Here is a 24,595-nt window from a genome sequence, read left to right as displayed (position 1 = left end):
GCTGTCACATCTTCTCTTTGTGACGAGGCAGGTTATTGATTTCTCACATTATTAGAAAATACACACAGGTTTGGAAAAATGAAAAATTTGGCCTAGAAATGGTAACATGATGGCTGATGCCAAGTATGGATTTTCAAAAGTACTAAAAGACACACGTCAGTCCAGAAAATTTACTTTTTTGGCCTACAAATGGCAATAAGACAGCTGAATGGCTGATGCCAATTATTTATTTTCCAGATTAATAGGAATCACACACTGTTCCAGAAAATATATTTCTTTGCCCTGCAAATGGAAAATAGACAGCTGATGCGAATTATTTATTTCCCAGTCTACTGAAAAACACACACCAGTCCAGAAAATTTGTTTCTTTGGTCTACAAATGGCAAATAAATGACTTATGCCAATTATTTATTTACCAGACTTATTGAAAGCACACACCAATCCATAAAAATTATTTATTTGGCCTACTAAAGGCAACAAGATGGCTGATGCCAATTATTTATTTCACTCATTTCTAGAAAAATAAAACACCGGTACAGAAAAAAAAAATACTTCTTTGACCTACAAATGGCAAATAGGCTGCTGATGCCAATTACTTATTTCCTAGACTACTGGAAAATACACACAGGCCCATAAAATCTAATTCTGTGGCAAATAAATGGCAAAGAGACAGATGATGTCAATTATTTATTTCTCAGACTACTAGAAAACCCACATCATTCCAGAAAATCTATTTCTTTGGCCTATAAATGGCAATGAGATGTCTGATGCCAACTATTAATTTTCAAAAGTACTAGAAAACAAGACCGGTTTAGAAAAATTACTTCATTGGCCTACAAATAGCAATGAAGATGGCTGATACCTACTATTTATTTCCCAGACTACTAGAAACACACAGGTCCAGAAAATGTAATTATTTGGCCTAGGAATGGCAACGAGATGGCTGCTGCCCATTATTTATTTCCCAGACTACTAGAAAGCACGTTGCAGTTTAGAATAAGTATTTATGTGACCTAGACATGGCAATGAGATCGCTGATGCCAATTATTTACACCATGTTCCAAATTATTATGCAAATTGCATTGTTCTCATATTTTCCTAAATGGTTGGTGCAAATGACAGTCAGTCTAATATAAGTCATCACCTGTTAGAGTATACATCAAATTTTATTGAAGAAACCTCCCAATGATAACAGTATAATCTCCAAAATGAATAATAACTCAAAATGCACTGTTCCAAATTATTAGGCACAGTAGAATTTCTAAACATTTGATATGTTTTAAAGAACTGAAAATGCTCATTTGTGGAATTTGCAGCATTAGGAGGTCACATTCACTGAACAAAAAAGCTATTTAACTCCAAAGCATCCTAACAGGCCAAGTTACATGTTAACATAGGACCCTTTCTTTGATATCACCTTCACAATTTTTGCCTCCATTGAACTTATGAGTTTTTGGAGAGTTTCTGCTTGTATTTCTTTGCATGAAGTCAGAATAGCCTCCCAGAGCTGCTGTTTTGATGTGAACTGCCTCCCACCCTCATAGATCTTTTGCTTGATGATACTCTAAAGGTTCTCTATAGGGTTGTGGTCAGGGGAAGATGGTGGCTATACCATGAGTTTATCTCCTTTTATGCCCATAGCAGCCAATGACTCAGAGGTATTCTTTGCTGCATGAGATGGTGCATTGTCATGCATGAAGATGATTTTTCTCCTGAAGGCTCGTTTCTGCTTTTTAAACCATGGAAGAAAATTGTCAGTCAGAAACTCTATATATTTTGCAGAGGTCATTTTCACTCCTTCAGGAAACTTAAAGTGTCCTACCAGCTGTTTCCCCATGATTCTAGCCCAAAACATGACTCCTCCACCACCTTGCTGACGTCGCACCCTTGTTGAGAGATGGTGGCCATCGACCAACCATCCACTACTCCATTCATCTGGACCATCCAGGGTTGATCGACACTCATCAGTAAACAAGAGTGTTTGAAAATTAGTCTTCATGTATGTCTGGGCCCACTGCAACAATTTTTGCTTGTTAACACTGTTTAAGGGTGGCCGAATAGTAGGTTTATGCACCACAGCAAGCCTTTGAAGGATCCTACACCTTGAGGTTCGAGGGACTCCAGACGCACCAGCAGCTTCAAATAACTGTTTGCTGATTTGTAATGGAACTTTGGCAGCTGCTCTCTTAATCCAGTGAATTTGTCTGGCAGAAACCTTCCTCATTATACCTTTATCTGCATGAACTCTGTCTGCGCTCTGTTTCAGTCACAAATCTATTCACAGTATGATGATCACTCTTAAGTTTTTATGAAATGTCTAATGTTTTCATACCTTGTCCAAGGCATTGCACTATTTAACCCTTTTCAGCAGCAGAGAGATCCTTTTTATTTCCCATATTGCTTGAAACCTGTGGCCTGCTTAATAATGTGGAGCATCATTTTTAAGTAGTTTTCCTTTAATTAGAATCACCTGGAAAACGAATTATCACATGTGTTTAAGATTGATTTCAGTGATTCATTGAGCCCTGAAACACAATACCATCCACAAGTTTATTTGATAAGCAAAACAATTAAATCTTTATGACACTTAAATCTAATGTGCATAATAATTTGGAATATGGTGTATTTCCCAGACTACTAGAAAACACACTCGAGTTTAAAAAATGTAATTTTTTTGAACTAGAACTGTCAAGGAGATTGCTGATGTATTTTATTTCTTCTCAGACCATTAGAAAACACACAGTGGTCTAGAAAATCTATTTTGTTGGCCTTAAAATAGTTACATGACAGCTAAGGCCAATTATTTTTTTCTCATACTACTGGAAAATACATTCCTGTCCAGAAAATATTTTATTTTCCCTACAAATGGCAATGAGATGGATGATGCCAATTACTTATTTCTCAGACTTGTAGAAAACACAAAACAGTTTAGAAAAATGATTTCCTAGGCCTAGAAATGGCAGCGAGATAGCTGATGCCTGATGTTTCACAGAGTACTAGACAACACACAGAGGCTTAAAGGTACAGTATTCCCACAGGCATGGGGGCAGAGTACACAGCGGATTAAATGTACAGCAATTCCACAGGTGGTGGGCAAATTGCAAATAGTGGCTTAAAAAGCACAGTACTCATAAAATCATAGAAAGGTAGAGTTGGAAGGGACCTCTTGGATCATCTGGTCCAACCTCTTGCTCAATGCAAGATTGACTAAATCATCTCAGTCTGGAGTCTGTCTAATCTCTGTTTGAAGACTTCCATTTAAGGAAAACTCACCACCTCTTGCGGTAGCCTGTTCCATTCATTGATCACACTCACTGTCAAAAAGTTTTTTCTAATATCTAATCTGTTACTTCTCCCATTCAGTTTCATCACATTGCTTATAGTCCTTCTTTGTGCAAATGAGAATAAAGCTGATCCCTCTACACTGTGACAGCCTTTGAGAGACAGCTATTAAGTCTTCTCCCAGTCTTCCATTTTGAAAGCTAAACATTCCCAAATTCTCTAACCATTCCTCATAGGACATTTTTGTCACACTGGTCATCATATTAGTTGTTCTTCTCTGAATTTGCTCTAGTTTGTCTATGTCTTTTATAAAATGTGATGCCCACAGGCAAAAGGTGCAGAGTACACACAACAGCTTTTTGGTACAATACTTCCACCAGATATAGGTTGCAGAGTACACTCAGCAGCATTTTGACACAGTTCTCCCAGAGCTATGGGTTGTAGAGTACACACAGTGGCTTTTAGGCACAGTACTACCATAGATATGGGTTTCAGATTACACTCAGTGGAATTTAGGCACAGTACTCATACAGATATTAGTTGCAGAGTACACACAGTGGCTTTGGCACAGTACTGACACAGATATGGGTACCACAGTACACATAATGGATTTTTTGCAGAGTTCACAGTGAGAATATGTCCATCACTCTAGCAGCGTCGTATTCCTACACTAAGCTGAGCAGAATGGCAGCATCACTCACTCGTGATCTAGCCTTTATATAATCATGTGATTCACTGGCCCAGGACAGCCATGCCAACATTTGGCTTTGCTGTGATTACTCAGGAAGTGCAGACAGTCTGAAAACTTGTTGAATGGCTGCACTGCTGCCTTTCAACAAGCATAATTAAACAAGCTAACCTGAACAGGTGTCTGGTACAGACCCCGAACTTTACCATTGGTGTTTGAAAAGTATTTTCTTTAGCAAAAGTAGCAAAATGTAAAAACCCTGAACAGATTTGCTGATCATATTGAATAGAAGAATAATGATAACTTATGAATGATACAGAACAGTTGTTTGTTTTTTTTAAATGGAGACAAAAAGTAGATTTTGTGGCTATTTGTTATCTTTATTAACAAGCATGTCCACAGAACCCTTCTCATTGCATTACACAAACCTTTTTTCAAGGCTACAAAATCCCCTGAAAAAATGAAGAGATCCATAAGAATTTGAGAATATATAATCTTTATTCAAAATTATTAAAACACACAGTATGGTCAAGAAATATGATCTTTAAAAAGCAGAGATGTCTCTAGAGGGCACTGGGGCTGACATAATTATCAATAGTCATCATAATTTCCATAAATCCTTTCTAAACAATGAATATAAAAAAGGAGGACATTTACAAATAATGCCCAGAGACTAAATAGAATGTGATATATATGGCATAGTGACATCCCTATATTATTGGAGAGAAAATTCTGGAAAGAAGAAAATAATTGGTATTTTAACCCCTTTACCCCCGAAGGTGGTTTGCACATTAATGACCGGGCCAATTTTTACAATTCTGACCACTGTCCCTTTATGAGGTTATAACTCTGGAACACTTCAACATATCCTGGTGATTATGTTTTCATGTGACATATTGTACTTCATGACAGTGGTAAAATTTCTTTGATATGACTTGCGTTTATTTGTGAAAAAAAAACAAAAATTTGAAGACAATTTTGAAAATTTCACAATTTTCCAAATTTAAATTTTCATGCCCTTAAATCACACAGACATTTCACACAAAATACTTAATAAGTAACATTACCCACATGTCTACTTTACATCAGCACAATTTTGGAACCATTTTTTTTCTTTGTTAGGAAGTTATAAGGGTTAAAAGTTGACCAGCGATTTCTCATTTTTACAACACCATTTTTTTTTTTTTAGGGACCACATTACATTGGAAGTCACTTTGAGGGGTCAATATGATAAAAAATACCCAAAAGTGAAATCATTCTAAAAACTTTATCCATCAAGGTGCTCAAAACCACATTAAAGAACTTTATTAACAATTCAGGTGCTTCACAGGAATTTTTGGAATGTTTAAAAAAAATTGAACATTTAACTTTTTTTCACAAAAAATGTAATTCAGATCCAATTTGTTTTATTTTACCAAGGTTAACAGGAGAAATTGAACCCTAAAATTTGTTGTACAATTAGTCCTGAGTACACAGATACCCCATATGTGGGGGGTAAACCACTGTTTGGGCGCATGGCAGAGATTGGAAGAGAAGGAACGCCATTTGACTTTTCAATGCAAATTTGGCTGGAATTGGGATCGGATGCCATGTCGTGTTTGGAGAGCCCCTGATGTTCATAAACAGTGGAAACCCCCACAAGTGACATCATTTTGGAAAGTAGACCATGTAAGGAACTTATCTAGATATGTGGTGAGCACTTTGAACCCTTAAGTGCTTCACAGAAGTTTATAATGTAAAGCCGTAAAGATAAAAAATTCATATTTTTTTTCACAAAAATGATTTTTCACCCCCAATTTTTTTAATTCCCAAGGGTAACAGGAGAAAATGGAACACAAAAGTTGTTGTGCAATTTGTGCTGAGTATGCTGATACCCCATATGGGGGGAACATGGCAGAGCTCAAAAGTGAAGGAGCGCTGTTTTGGAATGCAGTCTTTGATGGAATGGTCTGCAGGCGTCACGTTGCATTTGCAGAGCCCTTGATGTACCTAAACAGTAGAAACCCCCCACAATTGACCCCATATTAGAAACTAGACCTCCCAAGGAACTTATCTAGATGTGTTGTGAGAACTTTGAACCCACAAGTGTTTCACTAAAGTTTATAACGTAGAGCCGTGAAAAAAAAAAATCATTTTTTTCAACAAAAATGAATTTTTAGCCCCAATTTTGTATTTTCACAAGGGTAGCAGAAGAAATTGGACACTTTTGGTGTCCAATTTCTTCTGCTCCCCCTGTGAAAATGGGGGACAGAATGAGTAAAAACCAGCAATTCATTATTTTTTTTTTTTGGCGGGGTGTTTACAGCTTTCTGCGTGTGGTAAAATTGATAAGGCAGTTTTATTCTTCGGGTCAGAACAATTACAGCAATACCTCATTTATATTATTTTTTTATGTTTTGGTGCTTTTATTTAATAAAAACTATTTTATAGGAAAAATAATTGCTTTTGCATCGCTTCATTCTGACAGCTATAACTTTTTTATTTTGCTGATGACGCAGTATGGCAGCTTGTTTTTTGCGGAACAAGATGACATTTTCAGCGGTAAGATGTTTATTTATATCCATCTTTTTCAGTGCGTGTTATTCCACTTTTTGTTAGGTAGCATGATGATAAAGCATTGTTTTTTGCTTTTTTATGGGGGGACAGTTTTATAGGGCTGGTGGTTACGGACACGGCGATACAAAATTTTGCTTAGATTTTTTTTTTCATTCAAATATTAAAATTGGTGATCAAATAAATATTGATTTTTTAATTATTTTTTTAAAATATTTTTACAATTACTAAAAAAATTTTTTTATTTCATTCTAACTTTTACAATTTGTCCCACTATGGGACACTCATTTTTTGCAGGTTGATCGCTTCTATAGCATGCAGATTTGCATGCTATAGAAGCTGTCAATGCTGCAGCTTCTATTACTCTGACCTGAGAGACTTCCTGGTCATCACTGTGCATAACAGGAAGTCTCTCAGGTCTGGAGACCCGGATGTTGTCATGACGACATCAGGTCTCCATGGCAGTGATCGAGACCCCGTGGCATGCCGCAGGGTCTCCGATCCAAAGGCAGAGGGACTATCAGCCCCTGTGCTGGCTGTAGAATGCTGCGATAATGTTTTATTGAAGTGTTAAAGTGACCGCTCCTGGCATGTAATGTGAGAATCAGCTGATACCCGGCCGCGATCAGCCCCGCTCCCCCTATGAGCGTGGCTGTTCGCCCATGACGTACTATCCTGTCCATGGTCAGACAGGCCCAGGGCACATGGACAGGATAGTATGTTGGATGATAGAAATGGGTTAATGTTTTTCTATTTGCTAGTGCTTCTTCTTTCTTCTATAGATAGATAGATAGATAAATAGATAGGTATGGGATGGCTAGATAGATATGAGATAGCTAGATATGAGAGATTTATAGATAGATAGATAGATATTTACACTCTTGTCCAATCCACAAACATTTACTTTTCTTTTATTCCTGAATCTATCGCCATTTTTGACAAAAAGAGTGACAGTAATCTGTATTCCAGGCAGATATTATTTGGTCAGTATTGTTATTATACATTAGCGATTCTCTAGTCTCCAGATGATGTGAATAAAAAGGTAAAATAATAACCCTAGGGCCAAATCTTGCATTGTAAATGATACAACAATACAACAATGACTTTAAACTCTGTATGAACTCTTCATGGGCTCTATAAAAATAAAAATGTGTTTTAAATGTGAAGACACCAGACTCTAATAAGGTTAAAAATAGAGAATAAGAACAGAGATTGTGTCTGTTATTACGCTGAATTACTCATGTATATCTGTGCACCATGATTTTAATCACATCACTCAAATTTAATTGAGTAATCAGCACTCAAGATGTATTTTAATATTCATTAGAAAACCGTGTATGAAACAGCTTACTAGTCATTGGCAGTGTATACATTTATGGTATGGTCTACTTTACAAGATTTACAGGATGATGCCTTTTTTGGATTAAAAAACATTGTCCTTGTCAATATGACCATAAATGCTGTTGTGCTGATTTTGCTACTGCATATTGCTAAATGTGCAACATAATGTAATACGGAATATCACCTCACTATATAAAATTGCCTTAAAATTTATATATTTTGAGTTGCCATAGTTTTAAAATGTGCTGATAGGATATCTTTGGGTAATAGAGTGTGTCTCCTAAATTGAACACCTATCTACTAGATTTAAAAGGAACAATGTGTCCACTGAAATAATTAGATACCCGTTGGTTTTTTTTGTACATTTTTTACTTACATTTTATTGCAATGTCAATACTGTACTTAGAAACCAAGTACTTAGGCCATAAAACTTGATAGTGCGGTCCTAACAGAAGACTATGGGACAGGAACATTATTGATTTAATTTGCACAGTTTTGTTATTCACATTTCAGAAAATAAAGGAAAAATACAGCAAAGTTTTTGATTTTGGCTTAAACTTGTGCCACTCGTGGTGTAGCACAGGCAATTTATCTGATGAGGCCCAAGCATCTCCTTGTCATGAACTTCTACCACATATTGTTATTCCCAGGAATTACCTTGGTCTATCTGAGCGCACAGAAGAAAAAGAAATATATAAATATACTAATTATTCGGTTTGGACTAATGAGAAACTGGAAGTGATCTTGATTAATGAGCAGCAATAGCTGTGGGCTAATTTCTGCTTACCTAAGTCATGAAATACTAAAACTAGTTGTCTAAAAAAGGTAATGCCCCTTTTATATGCATTTACGGAAGATAGAGTCAAAGTAGGCCAAAACTGAATGCCGTGGACCGCTTCTCACGTACATGACCCATGAAAGGCTATATGTGTGGGTAGCTTTTTGCTAAAAATAAAGCGAAAACCCATTTCACCCGTTTTTCAATCTACTCTTTGTCTAGGTGCATGGTCACATAAGCATGTGGATAATGAATATGAAAAGAGTATCCAGCACTCCGTGAATGGACTTGAAAAACGTATAACTTTTATTTCAGAAACATGAAAATGAACTTAACAAGACATAGTCTGTTTAGGAATAAAACAATGCGTTCAAGCTGTAGGATCTTTGTCATGGTTTTATTCTTAGCAGTAAAGACCTCATTAAACAAACAGAGGAAGATGTTACCAATCTGAAAGGGTTGGAGTAATCAATAGCAACATAACAATGATTATTAAGAATATTTACAAATAGGAATATATATATATATATATATATATATATATATATATATATTGTCACGATTCACACCGTGACTGTCAAGATCCCTTAGCCGCTGCCCACAATATGTCATGGATTGGGGTGACTTTAGACCAACAGACGGCTATCACATGTGCAGGGGGCTTATCCTAGTTATCCCTCCACTGCCACAATGTGATGAAAAAAAAACACACACGAGGCTATTGACCTCTTGTTTACAGCAGGGGCTTATTTTAGGTATCCCACTGCTCTTCCGTATACCATGAACTGCAGGGATTTGTGTATATCCCGCTTACAGTTCCACTTAAACCTTGCAGCTCTCTGGCGCCCGCCTTACTGTCAGGTCAGATTAGGTACTGCACCTAGAAAGGCTGCCTGCTATGTACTGGCTATTGGGCACGCTGCAGCGACGCGATAACTACTCCCGCTCAGGCAGGAACAATGATTATCAAGCCGCAGTCGCTGCAATGTCACCCAAAGGCCTGCACACGGTAGTGCCGCCACCAGCTCCGATTAAACGGGTCCAGAGCTAACCCAAAACAGTAGCGTAATTCCCTTCAGAGACAGGGTACGGTTTAGGGCAGGAAGAACGAACTAGTATTAAATATTATACCCCATAAATGATTTTTAGGCAGTGTTTATAAAATATTTTACAAAGATGTTACAAATGAGACAATTGCAAATATGTACAAGGTAATTATGAAAATAAAAGGATTAAAGGAAGAAAAGATAACTCACATGTTCTTAGTTCATATCAGTTCAGGCAAACACCATGCTAGGGGGAGGGGCTCCCAAAAATCTCAATGCATGAGGTACAGCTCTTCAGGTCAGACCCACATGTTCTTCCAGCAACAGACTGACTGCTGGAGTCCGGCCAAAACAGTTATAGCTTAACCTGGTGACATCACCAAAAAGGCTGGCTATCCCAGTCCCTCCTCTCTCTGCATTCTAAGTATAAGCTAAATCTTTCTAAGACTTGTAATTCCGCTGCTGAACCTATCATAGTCCTAACATAACCAGCATTCATCTCGGAGTAACGTGGACTTTCTAATAAGATCAAATATGCCCTGTCTGGGATACATATTTACAGAGAAGTCCCTACTTCATCACCAGATGGAGTTAGACGCCCGTATTTAGAGTGATGCGTAGATCCTCCGAGTGTGATTATGATGATATATTTTGGTGTTCGTATTTTAAATCGTTCGCCTAATATCTTACAAAAATGGAACAAAGAACTTCCATGTGTTCTAGAAGTTTCCATTCCAGTGATAGCTGGACCAGAGCTTACCCGGCAGGAAATGCCGGTCGTAAATTCCTTTCTTCAATAAAACTCCCCTCTCACATACATTGGCACGGCAAGCTCAACTCTGAAGTAAAAGACAAGGGGGGTTTCTTAGCCCACATCCTGGGCTGACAAGAGAACTAAACTTATGATATTTCATACCATATCGTGACATATATATATATATTTATATATATATATATAAACTAGATGGTGGCCCGATTCTAACGTATCGGGTATTCTAGAATATGCATGTCCACGTAGTATATTGCACAGCCCACGTAGTATATTGCCCAGCCCACGTAATATATTGCCCAGCCAAGTAGTATATTGCCCAGCCATGTAGTATATTGCCCAGCCACGTAGTATATTGCCCAGCCACGTAGTATATTGCCCAGCCACGTAGTATATTGCCCAGTAATGTAGTATATTGCCCAGTGACGTAGTATACATACAGCACAGAGCCACGTAGTATATTGCACATGAACATAGTATATTTCCCAGCCACGTAGTATATTGGCCAGTCACATAGTATATTGCCCAGCTACGTAGTATATTGCCCAACCATGTAGTATATTGCACAGCGACATAGTATACAGCACAGAGCCACGTAGTATATAACCCAGTGACGTAGTATATTGCCCAGTGACATAGTATATTGCCCAGCCACGTAGTATATTGCCCAGTTATGTAGTATATTGCCCAGTGATGTATTATACAGCACAGAGCCACGTAGTATATTGCCCAGCCATGTAGTATATTGACCAGTCAAGTAGTATATTGCCCAGCTACGTAGTATATTGCCTAGCCACGTATGTCACAGGTTAAAAAATAAAAAATAAACATATACTCACCTTCTGAGGGCCCCTTGTAGTTCTGTCGCCTCCTTCTCGCGCAGGCGCGCAGGACTTGTGATGACGTCACGGTCACATGACCGTGATGTCATGGCAGGTCCTTCTCGCAGACCATCCTTGCAACCAGAACCTGCCGCTTGCATGGACCGGTCACCGGAGCGTCGCGAGGAGCGGGAAAGGCGGCGGAAGGTGAGTATTTAATGATTTTTTTTTGTTTTATTATTTTTAACATTAGATGTTTTTACTATTGACGCTGCATAGGTAGCATTAATAGTAAAAACTTGGTCACACAGGGTTAATAGCGGCAGTAACGGAGTGAGTTACCCGTGGCATAACACGGTCCATTACTGCTGGCATTAACCCTGTGTGAGCGGTGACTGCGGGGAGTATGGAGCGGGTGCCGGGCACTGACTGCAGGGGAGTAGGGAGGGACTAATCGGACTGTGGCCATCGCTGATTGGTCGCGGCAGCCATGACAGGCAGCTGACGAGACCAATCAGTGACTTGGATTCCATGACAGACAGAGGCCGCGACCAATGAATATCCGTGACAGAAAGAAAGACAGAAAGACAGACAGACAGAAGGACATACAGAAAGACGGAAGTGACCCTTAGACAATTATATAGTAGATGATACATTGCCAGGGAAAAACAGCACAACACAATAAAAAATCAAATCATGTCTTTGTTCTAAGCCTGCTAGGAAACAGGACCCATGGAAAACAAACCTTAAATACCTCACATTGTAATATCATGCATTTTTTATCTTCTCCTTTAGGGGTTTTGATCTTTTATACCCAAAAACTGAAAAGTTTGTATATCACCAATTTGGTTTTCGAAAAAGCGTTTTGAAACCGCTGATGGATTATTTGCATTAACTTTAATACTATCAGAAATATGTCTCCAGACTTTCATTTTAAGGGGCACTTTGTACATCCTATATATTGAATGCAACTAACGCACATAATTAAATAGATGAAATATGATTATAATGATTCATTGATTTTATTTTATTCTGTGTTCTGTTAACAGTAAATCACTTAAAAAAGTGACTGGGGGCAACTACTTGTTTCTTAAAATGACTTGTTTTAGTGAGTTGATGTCTTTGAAGAGGTTGTCTTGGATTCTGCTGTAGACTCTTCTGGTCCTGCAGAAGATGAGAGCATACATAATATATGATGGCAAAAAAATATGTGAAAGAAAATCTGCTCTAGAAAGAGGAGTGGACTTTTGAATGGTTTGATTATAAATTATTATTTTTGATTTTTTTCTCATTTTATAAAACAGTGTTTATATTATAAGATTACCTGACCTCCATTATTATTGATATATAAATATTTCTGCTTCCAATTGATTTATTATTTTAGAATGTTATTGTTTGCATGTACTGTACCTGTCTGAATCTTATATACTTTATTTATGTATTCCACTGAAACTGCTAATGAATTATATTAAAACTCATAAATGTTTTATAAGTACACATAATCAGTATTCTATGCCTATTACAGGTAGCATTATTATTTGCCTCAGGCTATCTTTCTGAATTTTCCACTTGTTATACATATGGATAAATTGTTGCATTCTCTCTTACCTTAAGCATTATTTGCAAGTAGATTGTAGATATTTTAAAGTATCAAAGATTGTGTTTTTTGCCCTTCTGTGAAAAATTAAGTGATAAAAATGTATATTTGTATTTAATTTTCAAATGCACTGTATGAACAAAGGTATTGGAACACCTACACATTATGCCTAGAGGAGTTCTCCAATTGGAAATTCATAGACATAAATATGTAGTTGGTCACCACTTTCCAGGTATAACAGCTGATACTCTTCTGGGAAGGCTTTCTACAAGATTTTGGTATTCTGTGGGAATTTTGCCCATTCATCTAGAAGAGCGTTTATGAAGTCATATACTGTACATTTGTTGGAGAAAATGGCCTTGCTCACAATATCCGTTGAAGAGCTTTGTGATGAACTACAATAGGTTTTAGGTAAAGGCTCTGTGAGGCTCAGTCAAGATCTTTTATTCTAAACTAAGTGAACATTGCTAGTATGGACCTTAATTTGTGCACAGGCCTTTCAACAAACCACAAACTATTCCCACAAAGCCAGAAACATACAATTGTCTATCTTGTCTTGCTATGCTAAAACATTAACGTTACTCTTCACTGGAACTAAGGGGCCTAGGCCAACATCTAAAAAACAACCCCATAGCATTATCCCTCATCTTCACATTTGATATTATGCAGTCAGGAAAGTATGATTCTCTGGCATGCACCAAACCCTAACTCGTTCATAAGACTTCCATACAGAAAAGTGTGACTAATCCCTCTGCAGAACATATTTCCACTACTTCAGAGTCCAGCTGATGGCCATGGAAACCCATATCATGAAGCTTTGGTGCAGTTTTTGTTTTTTTTGTACTGATCTTAATGGGAGAGGGGATTTGCAGTTATTGAGTAATTGAAGTGTTAGGGTATGTGCACACGTCAGGATTTCTTGCAGAAATTTCCTGAAGAAAACCGGAAATTTTCTGCAAGAAATCCGCATTTTTTTTTGCGTTTTTTTCGCGTTTTTTTTAGCATTTTGCAAGTGAAATTAGCTTGCAGAATGCTAACGTTTTCCCAGCGATCTGTAGCATCACTTGGAAAACTGACTGACAGGTTGGTCACACTTGTCAAACATAGTGTTTGACAAGTGTGAACAACTTTTTACTATAGATGCAGCATCAATAATAAAAGATAGAATGTTTAAAAGTAATAAAAAAAATAAAAAAATGGTTATACTCACCTGCAGACAGCCGATCTCCTCAGCGGCGTCCGTTCCTATAGATGATGTGTGTGTGCAGGACCTTCGATGACGTCGCGGTCACGTGAGCGGTCACATGACCGGTCTCGCGAGCGGTCACATGACCGGTCTCGCAACCAATCACAAGACCGCGACGTCATCGCAGGTCCTTCACCACACACCAGCTATAGGAACCGAAGCGGCAGCATGCACCTGAGAGGCGTGAGTATATCACTATTTTTTATTTTAATTCTTTTTTTTTTTACCAATTATATGGTGCCCAGTCCGTGGAGGAGAGTCTCCTCTCCTCCACCCTGGGTACCAACCGCACATAATCTGCTTACTTCCCGCATGGTGTGCACAACCCCGTGCGGGAAGTAAGCAGATCAATGCATTCCTAGGTGTGCGGAACCCCGCAATTCCGCAAATTTAATTAACATGTTGCTTTTTTTTCCGCGATGCGATTTTTTCGTGGAAAAAAATGCAACATTTGCACAAAAAATGCGGAATACCCTGAAAATAATGGGAGGCATATGTCAGCGTTTTTTTCGCATTTTTTTCGCATTTTTATCATGTTTTTATAGCGAAAAAACGCGAAAAAAACGCGAAAAATACTGAACGTGTGCACATGGCCTTAGCAACTTTTATGAACTATGGTATTTGGCAGGTGGAGTCCCAGCTGTCACATCTCCACCATGACCTGCTCCATGTGCTTGTGTTGCCAGGCACTGCTGTTGTGAAACCACTTAGATTTAGGTAGCTGGGACCTGTAATGCTCTCCTTTCTGGCAGTATAGATGTGAGTGCTGTTAAGCTGGAGTTATCTGCTCCCTTCTAAAAGCCAATTGAAGGTCACCACACCTTACCTTAGCTTCCAACTGAAAACTGCCAGATAAGGTCTTATTATTATCGTCTCATTCAGTCCTGACTGTTAAGGTACCGTCACACTAGGCGATATCGCCAGCGATCCGTGACGTTGCAGCGACCTGGATAGCGATATCGCTGTATTTGACACGCAGCAGCGATCTGGATCCCGCTGTGAAATTGCTGGTCGCTGCTAGAAGGTCTGCACTATATTTGGTCGCTAGGTCGCCGTGTATCGCCGTGTTTGACAGCAAAAGCAAGGATACCAGCGATATTTTACACTGGTAACCAGGGTAAACATCGGGTTACTAAGCGCAGGGCCGCGCTTAGTAACCCGATGTTTACCCTGGTTACCAGCGTAAAAGTTAAAAAAACAAACAGCACATACTCACCAGCGCGTCCCCCAGCGTCTGCTTCCTGACACTGACTGAGCGCCGGCCCTAAACTGAAAGTGAAAGCACAGCGGTGACGTCACCGCTGTGCTGTTAGGGCCGGAGCTCAGTCAGTGTCAGGAAGCAGACGCTGGGGGACGCGCTGGTGAGTATGTGCTGTTTGTTTTTTTAACTTTTACGCTGGTAACCAGGGTAAACATCGGGTAACTAAGCGCAGCCCTGCGCTTAGCAACCCGATGCTTACCCTGGTTACCCGGGGACCTCGGCATCGTTGGTCGCTGGAGAGCGGTCTGTGTGACAGCTCTCCAGCGACCAAACAGCGACGCTGCAGCGATCGGCATCGCTGTCGCTATCGCTGCAGCGTCGCTTAATGTGACGGTACCTTTAGTTTCTTGTTGTTTCAATTGCTCCTTGTTCTGATCTTGGCATATACTTAACTTCTCAGCTTTGACCTTGCTTGCTCACCATTCCTGCCTCCAGTTTGCACTTCCAGACAGAATCTTTTCTGTGGTAGCAATCCACCAGACCCCATTTTAATCCCAGTTTCGTGTGTGTGTGTGTTAAAGAGTACTCTGTTCCTCTGGAATCTGCCAGTTGGAGTGGCTTGTGGCACATCTGTCTGAGCTAGCCTTTTTCAGCCTGTGACTTCAGACAGACGTTACACCTTGTGGGTGCTCTTGTCTGCTGTCCACATGGACCTGGGCTCAACCCACTGACCACCAGCTCTCCTTTCCCATTAGTGGAATACTACTCAGACAACACAACATAACTGTAAAACAGTGTGGCAATACTTTATTGAACTACCAACAGACAATTACAAATAGAACAGTTCCAGCAAATACACAAGATGATGCAAATTACAGTCTCACCCTTCCACTGAATCACCAGGATTAGAAAACAGCTGCAAATTTGGGGTGTGGCACCCCTGAAGGTCCAATCGCCACAGAGGTACTGTATTTCAGTCAGAGGTGTGGTACCCCAAATCTCTGGTAAGGAGGGAACATTGTACAGAACTCTAACACGCACAACCAACACACACCAGTTTAGACGGGGCATCTGAGTGTACCCTTGGGGAGGATGGCCTCATCCCAGTCTGGATAGGAAAGGGTGTTGGGGAGTAGGTGGAGAAGGTAGGAAAGAGGGGGGAGCTAGACACACCGAGACACTCACAGAGGGAGAGATGGTGAAAGGAAGTGGAGCAGATGTGTACGTCTGCAGCTCCTGACAGGTTGAAGGAAGAAAGAAAGCAAGAAGCTCCTAGGGAACAAGAAGGGATCTCAGGGGCACTGGAAGTGCTGAAGCCACCTGTAGGACCCACATCCAGGCTGACCAGTGTCAGGTTTAGGGACCAGGCCTCAGTAAGGGAACCGGCCCCTGAATTAGTGGGAAAATGTCAGGCTCCAGCTAACAATCCAAGGGCTGCTGTGATTGCAGGTGCAGAAGCCACATTTGCACCTACTCACCAAAAAGGTGGGCACAGAGGGTCAATGAGGAGTTTAGGACCTGCGATGGCGTCGCGGCCTGTGATTGGTCGCGTGAGCGGTCACATGAGCGGCACACGACCAATCACAAGCCGCAACGTCATCGAAGGTCTTAAACTGCTCATTCTTAGGAACGGAGGCTGCCGGTTACAATCGGTAAGGTCCAGGGGCCTCCGGACGGGTGAGTATATCCATACTTTTTATTTTAATTCTTTATTTTTTACATGAATATGGATCCCAGGGCCTGAAGGAGAGTCTCCTCTCCTCCAGACCCTGGGAACCATACACTGTGAACTTCCGATTCCGATTTCCGATACCACAAAAGTATCGGAACTCGGTATCGGAATTCCGATACCGCAAGTATCGGCCGATACCCGATACTTGCGGTATCGGAATGCTCAACACTAGTGATGATCGAATAGTGAAATATTCAGATTCTGGAAAATCAGCACAAATAATTTCTAATATCCATGTATTCATACCGAATAATTAATCCAATGCAAATCAATGGAAAAGCCGAATATTTTTAGCTGGACCCAAAAACAGGTCTGGGAGCATAGGAAAAAAGCTGAAATTGTTTGTAAAGAGCTAAAACTAAATCAGAATAGCATGGAGAAGATGCATGCATGCCTTTCTGACTCACAAATTGTATCTGGGAATAATGTTGTCAGACTATTGCGCCGGTTTTAAAGATTTTTAAAAAGACCTGCTAAACCAAATCCATTTTTTTTAAGGGCAAATGATTTGAAACATTATTTCCTTCAAAATTACATGCATATATTGCAAAATAAAAAAAATATATGCTGTATATATACCTCCACTTTAGTATAGGTTCACGTGGAGCATTTTGGCTTTAGTTTTTACTTTAACATTTGTGAGGGCTCTCATTCCAAAATTTTGGAGGACCCTCCCTCATGCCAAATAGCAAGATAGTGGAATACATATTTGCCATCCCTTTACAATGCCATTTCAAGCATGCCCATTTGAATTGTCCACAGCCATGTCATTAAGCGGCCCTCGCTGACAATTATCAGCGTGCCAGCAGATGCCGTGAAACCTGAGTATGGTAAGGTCCCTCAGGTGGCCATGTATCATAAATTTGGGAGAGTTCTCACTTCTACATTTGGAAGGTTCCTCCCTCATGCCAAATATTTAGCCAGATAGTGGAATACATATTCCCCATTACAATGCCAGCTAAAACATGCCCATCTGAATTTGGGCTTTGCCCGCCACCACCACCATGTCCTCTGCCATATCATTATGTGGCCCTCACTGACAATTACCATAGGGCCAGCAGGTGCTGTGATACCTGCGTTTTGTAAGCTCCACAGTTTATTTTTACCACTGAATCCCAATGTCATAGTGGGTGAAGCCTCTGTAAGGTGAATATAATACAGGTGATAGGGGAGCTGTATGATCAATGTCAGTAAATTGGATTCTAACTGACACCAAAAGCATTAGAATTAAATTCAGAATACAGTGTATGCAAGCGATGGCCTATATTGTGGTTATGAACATGTACAAGAAAAGTAGCAAAAAAAGGTGGAGATGCTTACCTGCCTAGGCCTCCAAACAAATGCATCAGGATGCAGTGGACCCATGTGGTTAAGATGGCGGCAACACAGGTGCAGAAATACCGAAGAGGCAGCCACTCACAACCTACCAAATTAATGGAGGGGGTGGCTGCTTGGCATATGACTGTACATGAGGGACGAGTAGTACTCATAAGCGTGGGGACCCGTGATGTGGGTTCACGTCGCAATGCATCGTTTTGGAGAAAAAACGCATCCTGCAAAGTTTTATTAGCGACGCATTGCGACAGATTGCCACACGTCGCATCCGTCGTGCGACGGATGCGTCGTGTGTTGGCAGACCGTTTGCACAAAAAAGTTCCATGTAACTTTTTTGTGCGTCTCGTCCGCCATTTTCACCAGCACAAGCGCGGCCGAAACTCTGCCCCCTCCTCCCTGGAACTCACAATGGGCAGCGGATGCGTTGTAAAACTGCATCCGCTGCCCACATTGTGCTACATTAACACACTGTCCGTCGGTACGTCGGGACGACGGTTTGCGATGGCCCGTACCGATGGACTAGTGTGAAAGTAGCCTAATTTTCGTGCGTCTGCTGTTGCTATTTTTAATAAAGATTACCGTATATACTCGAGTATAAGCCGACCCGAGTATAAGCCGACCCCCCTAATTTTGCCACAAAAAGCTGGGAAAACTTATTGACTCGAGTATAAGCCTAGGGTGGAAAATGCAGCAGGTACCGGTGAATTTCAAAATTAAAAATAGATACTCCATACCGTTCATTATGGCCCCATAGATGCTCCACATAAAGCTGTGCCACATATAATGCTCTGCACCGTTCATTATGGCCCCATAGATGCTCCACATAAAGCTGTGCCATATATACAATGCTCTGCACCGTTGCCCCATAGATACTCCACATAAAGCTGTGCCATATATACAATGCTCTGCACCGTTGCCCCATAGCTGTGCCATATATATAGTGCTCTGCACCGTTGCCCCATAGCTGTGCCATATATATAGTGCTCTGCACCGTTGCCCCATAGCTGTGCCATATAGTGCTCTGCACCGTTGCCCCATAGCTGTGCCATATAGTGCTCTGCACCGTTATTGCCCCATAGCTGTGCCATATAGTGCTCTGCACCGTTGCCCCATAGCTGTGCCATATAGTGCTCTGCACCGTTATTGCCCCATAGCTGTGCCATATAGTTCTCTGCACCGTTGCCCCATAGCTGTGCCATATAGTGCTCTGCACCATTGCCCCATAGCTGTGCCATATAGTGCTCTGCACCGTTGCCCCATAGCTGTGCCATATAGTGCTCTGCACCGTTATTGCCCCATAGCTGTGCCATATAGTGCTCTGCACCGTTGCCCCATAGCTGTGCCATATAGTGCTCTGCACCGTTATTGCCCCATAGCTGTGCCATATAGTGCTCTGCACCGTTATTGCCCCATAGCTGTGCCATATAGTGCTCTGCACCGTTGCCCCATAGCTGTGCCATATAGTGCTCTGCACCGTTATTGCCCCATAGCTGTGCCATATAGTGCTCTGCACCGTTGCCCCATAGCTGTGCCATATAGTGCTCTGCACCGTTATTGCCCCATAGCTGTGACATATAGTGCTCTGCACCGTTGCCCCATAGCTGTGCCATATAGTGCTCTGCACCGTTATTGCCCCATAGCTGTGCTATATAGTGCTCTGCACCGTTGCCCCATAGCTGTGCCATATAGTGCTCTGCACCGTTACCCCATAGCTGTGCCATATAGTGCTCTGCACCGTTATTGCCCCATAGCTGTGCCATATAGTGCTCTGCACCGTTGCCCCATAGCTGTGCCATATAGTGCTCTGCACCGTTACCCCATAGCTGTGCCATATAGTGCTCTGCACCGTTATTGCCCCATAGCTGTGCCATATAGTGCTCTGCACCGTTGCCCCATAGCTGTGCCATATAGTGCTCTGCACCGTTACCCCATAGCTGTGCCATATAGTGCTCTGCACCGTTATTGCCCCATAGCTGTGCCATATAGTGCTCTGCACCGTTATTGCCCCATAGCTGTGCCATATAGTGCTCTGCACCGTTGCCCCATAGCTGTGTCATATAGTGCTCTGCACCGTTGCCCCATAGCTGTGCCATATAGTGATCTGCACCGTTATTGCCCCATAGCTGTGCCATATAGTGCTCTGCACCATTGCCCCATAACTGTGCCATATAGTGCTCTGCACCGTTGCCCCATAGCTGTGCCATATAGTGCTCTGCACTGTTGCCCCATAGCTGTGCCATATAGTGCTCTGCACCGTTGCCCCATAGCTGTGCCATATAGTGCTCTGCACCATTGCCCCATAGCTGTGCCATATAGTGCTCTGCACCATTGCCCCATAGCTGTGCCATATAGTGCTCTGCACCGTTGCCCCATAGCTGTGCCATATAGTGCTCTGCACCGTCCATTATTGCCCCATAGCTGTGCTGCTGCAATAAAATAATAAAACACATACTCACCTCTCTTGCTTGCAGCTCCTCACGTCCCGTCCCAGCGTCTCTCTGCACTGACTGATCAGGCAGAGGGCGGCGCACACACTATATGCGTCATCGCGCCCTCTGACCTGCACAGTCAGTGCGGAGAGACGCCGGGAAGATGGCGCGACACCCGGCGTGTGGAACGAGGACAGGTGAATATGCGATACTTACCTGCTCCCGGCGTCCCGCTCCTTCCCCCGGACAGCTGTTCTTCGGTGCCGCAGCCTCTTCCTCTATCAGCGGTCACCGGCACCGCTGATTAGAGAAATTAATTATGCGGCTCCGCCCCTATGGGGGGTGGAGCAGCCTATTCATTTCTCTAATGAGCGGTCCCACGTGACCGCTCAGGGGAAGAGGCTGCGGCACCCGGAGACCGTGGGACAGGCAGAGGGAGCGACAGGATCGCCGGGACTAGGTAAGTATGCCTCAGCGCCCTCTCCCCCTCACCCGCCGACCCCACCACCGATCATGACTTGAGTATAAGCCGAGAGGGGCACTTTCAGCCCAAAAATTTGGGCTGAAAATCTCGGCTTATACTCGAGTATATACGGTATATCTTTAAAAAAAGTTGCCACACATTGCTAGATATATTGAATTTGTACATAACACCTATGTTAGAGTACTTGTCAAAATAAAGCCAAGATATTTTTTTATTTTATAAGCATAACGTTTTCAATTTGAGAAATGTTGACTTTAAAGGACATGGATGTGGTGGTGCCCGCCAAGGCCATGTTACAGATCAGAAGGTGACGGTATCTCATTCTAGCTCCCTGTCAAAATCTGGCCAGCATGGTACACCACTGACAACCCAAACAATTGTCAGGATGTTGTAGGTTGGATGGCAGTCAAAGGCTCCAGTGTGTTGAGCCAAGAGGCTGGGCCTATTAATCCTCAACCTAGTCCTCCTTCTTCCCACCATCAAGAGTCCCAGGAGACATATGACCCCAACGCTGGCAACTCTGAGGAGCAGTTAACATTCCCTTGTAATTTATCAGGCATCTTAATGTGAACCATTAAAGTGGGTCATGAGGAGGTGGAGTGCAGTGAACCCAAACATTTGAGCAACCACAGCCAGGAGAAAGCCACAGTGGGGAAGGTCAATTGATGTCTGAAGAGGTGGAGTATAATCATGATGCACAGTTGGAATCATGTTAGACTAAAATCGAAACTCAGAAGGAGGATCAGATTGAGGAATAGGAAGATGACGTAGTCGATGATGAGGCCACTAATTCAACCTGGCACGGTGGCATGCCTAGCGATCACAGCAGTATAGACAGGGATTGGTTCTTAGCACTTAAACAGGCAAGAAGAAGTAGTGGTTTGACCAGAGGGAGAACTTGGTCAACTATCATTATTATAATTGATTTATTTATATAGCACCATTGATTATATTGTGCTGTACATGAGAAGAGGTTACATGCAAATTACAGATATCACTTACAGTAAACAAACTAACAATGACAGAATGATATAGAGGGGAGAAGACCCTGCCCTTGCCGGCTTACATTCCACAGAGCCGACCCACATTGGCTAGATAACAGGCAAAGGGTGCGTTGTTTCCCTGTATGGCAGTTTTTTTCTGAAATTCCTTCAGACAAAAAAACTGTAAATTGCATCATCTGCCAAACCAAGCTAAGAAGAGGCAATAAGACTGCCAACCTAAGCACCACCATCATGCAAAAACACATGGAAGCCAAGCGCCCCAGGAGGTGGGCGGAACTCCTGGTGTGACGAACATGAGTTGGGGATACAAATATCCCACTACCTTCAATGATCTGTGACAGAGCTTACACAGTCGCTGCTCTGTGGTGCCCTCCTTACCCTCAGGTCAGTCAGGGAACTGCACCTAGTATAAGTAGTCGCCAGAAAGGCTGCCCTGTTATGTGCTGGTTATCGAGGTTCTCTGCAATGAGGGCGGGGTATATATCACCATCACCAGTCCCAGACTGGGAATACATATATATATATATATATATATATATATATATATATATATATATATATATATATATATATAAACCTTCGGTCTGTTACTGCCAGGATCCACCAGTAACCCTAGAATAGTATGCTGCCACCAGTTCCTCATTTGATATAAGCTCTGTCCGTTAACAAGCTTTTATCGGGTCAAAAACCAACCCCAGGTAGGGTATAAGTACTATACGGACTCACGGGTGTGGAAAATTAGGATTAGAGGTAAAAGAGCAGCCTAAAATTAATGAATATTTTAATTGTCAAAAGGCACACTAGATAATACAAATATATACAAAGTAATATACAGATATTACAGCCAGATGTACATATAATGGTAGAATACATGAATGGGATTGCAGTTAGCTGTATGTGTTACGTTACCAGTCCTTATCATGTGGATCTAATAAAGCACTAGAGTCCACAGGTACTTGTTTAGCTTCTGGTCCGTCTCCACGCATGATGTGACACAGCTTCCAAGGCAGAACAATAACACTGGCTAAAGGAGTGTGGCTAGTTTTTCACCCTTAGCTCACCCCCTCCCATATTTCCCACCACCCCTCTGGGCCAAACAGAAATCTCTTCCCCTGACCTCCTAGCTGAAATAATTCCCTATACCTAGGATGCGTCATAACTTCCTAGTGGGAGGTCCAAACGGGAAGATAGATGTCTCAATGGGTTCATTGGGGCTTGGCTGATATGGAGAATCCAAGCCTGGGTCTGCTAACTGGTTCTGGATATCCCGTCTCGATAGCTCAGTATCTGGGACAGCTAGAGAATGATGAGACCCAGGTGTGTGCACAGAGGGCTCCCAGGATCCTGATGGTATATTGCACTTAACCCTGAGATCCACAGCACTCTCATAATTCATCTCTATGTGTTGGTGCCACTCCGTCTAGGGCTTCCATTGATAGCTGGCCGCCCTGCACAAAAGACAGCAAGGGGGCCCAGCTCTGTTCATCCTTGCATTAATTAACACATGGTCTCTAATTCTCTGGCCATATGGCAATGTCCTGTTCTTTTAAGAAATTGTGTATTTATCCCATGGGTGGGGGCCCCAGTTCAGCAGGATGGGGAGAGGGAGAAGTCTGGATAATATATCTAGCCTGAAATTAATTAATCAAAATGGTGTCTCCCTCGTCCCTCACACCTGGGTACAAAATCTGTGTCTGATAGTGAAATCACCTCCCCTTCTGTTTTACAGCCTTCCAAATCTGCTGAAGCAGGCGCTGATGCATCCTGCCCACAACCTGCAGGTGCACTGACACAACAGTCAGCAACACCGTCCAATTTGTTGTCCCAGTGCAGCATTCACTTGTCTCTGCCCCAGATGTTTAACAAAAAGCAGAAATATCGACCAACCCACAGGCCAAAATGCTAAACACCCACATAGCCAGAGTGGTAATCCTGGAAATTCTGCAGTTTTGACTTGTGGGAACTAAGTCTTTCCACGACCTCTTGGTGGCGGCAGACATGGCGGTGTGCCATCAACGCGTTACATAAGCAGTCGTGTTACACAATATCAGCCAATGCAGTCACAGGGAAGGTCTACTTTAACACAGACGTGGACAAGTTCTTGTGGACAGGGATGCTACATTTCCCTTATGGCATACTGTTTGAAACTAGTGGAGTCTGGGACAGAGTCGGAGGCTGGATCATCACACATCTTACCCACACCAAGAATAACGGTCCCAACTCCTATCAGGATTTCAGTCTCCTCATATTACAGTTCCTGTCTCTCCTCATCCTCCTCACCTAAAGTGG

Source organism: Ranitomeya variabilis, chromosome 1 (assembly GCF_051348905.1).
Source record: "Ranitomeya variabilis isolate aRanVar5 chromosome 1, aRanVar5.hap1, whole genome shotgun sequence".
In the NCBI taxonomy this organism is placed as follows: Eukaryota; Metazoa; Chordata; class Amphibia; order Anura; family Dendrobatidae; genus Ranitomeya; species Ranitomeya variabilis.
The sequence above is the reverse complement of the archived record's forward strand: the minus strand, read 5'-3'. Positions refer to the sequence as shown.